At 43.6% G+C, this 1,244-nt stretch overlaps 1 protein-coding gene across 1 annotated transcript in view; it reads right to left on the reverse strand.

Annotated features, from left to right (window-relative positions):
- The window catches only part of LOC101850780 (putative ferric-chelate reductase 1), a gene marked incomplete at its 5' end in the record, with an annotated part of 36,686 nt that overhangs the window by 34,388 nt on the left and 1,054 nt on the right, over positions 1-1,244 (reverse strand).

Consider the following 1,244-nt stretch of genomic DNA (forward strand, 5'->3'; position numbering starts at 1 on the left):
CAGCATCTACCAGTGAGTCAGTGAGACACACAAGACTGAGTCACCCTGGTCGCACTGTGCTCTTTACCCATGCAAAGCTTACATTGACGCACCTCACGTGCGCTGTGGGAAGGCAACAGACACACGGGAGTCCACGGGTATGTTTGCCATGGGGCCTCCTTTATTTAAGGCCCTGAGCTACATACATCATGTACACGTACCGAGCCAGCACATGCTGTCACAAGGTTATACACGACTAATCATTTCAACATACAAAGTGTTGTTTTTTTAAATGCTTCTTTCTAGCATGAAATGTCATGGCACTCATTGGGTTTTAGTTTTAACAAGATTTTACGGTACTTACAGCACAATATGGTCCTACAAGTGTCGAGGAAAATAGTTGTTACAAGAGGGTATGTAACTAGCACAAAAAGAAGGTGCGGAAATAAGGACGATAGACGTCTGATAGCAGCCCGCCTCCCCAAAAAAGGAGCAAACCACACCAGAGCACCCGCCAACCAACAGCTTTAAGAGCCTGATTTTGAGGAAGCCACATAATATACCGAGCTCACAGATGCTGTCACATAATTACACACGACTAATCATTTCAAACCTACAAAGCGTGCCTCTATGTATACTGTTTCTTTCTAACATGACAGGCCGTAACAAGTACATTGGGTTTTAGTAAGTTTTAGCAAGATTTTACGGCACTTACAACACACTAATATGGTCATATGAGAGCCGAAGAATAGAAGTATTACAAAAGAGCAACAATACAAAAAAGGAGGAGGGGGGATAAGGAAGAGAAAGACGTCCTGATAGGAAAGAAGGAGTAAACTAGACAGAGCACCCGCCAACCAACTACTTTAAGGGCCTGATTTTGAGGGAGACACATACATGTACATGAACAGAGCCCACAGATGCTATCAAAAAGTGACGCATTCAACATAATACAAAAAGCCAATGTGTTATCTTTCTCTCTAACACGAAGGGCCAGACATATAAAAACACACAATAGTTTGAAAAGGAACCGTGCAAAATCAAACAATGTGTGCCTGCAAGAAAAAACATTCCATGTTGACCTATCCATGTATGGCGCCTTGCAACTCGGCAAGCCCCTTTGGCCCCTAATTGAAATGGGCGTCCTCGCGGCAAAGTTCAGAAAGGCTCGGTGGAAATGTTACGGCATATTATAGAGATGTATGTGTATGAGGGGAAGGAGAATGGGAGAGAGAAAGAGAGAGAGAGAGAGAGAGAGAGAGAGA

This window comes from Aplysia californica, unplaced genomic scaffold (assembly GCF_000002075.1).
Source record: "Aplysia californica isolate F4 #8 unplaced genomic scaffold, AplCal3.0 scaffold00040, whole genome shotgun sequence".
NCBI classification, from domain to species: Eukaryota; Metazoa; Mollusca; class Gastropoda; order Aplysiida; family Aplysiidae; genus Aplysia; species Aplysia californica.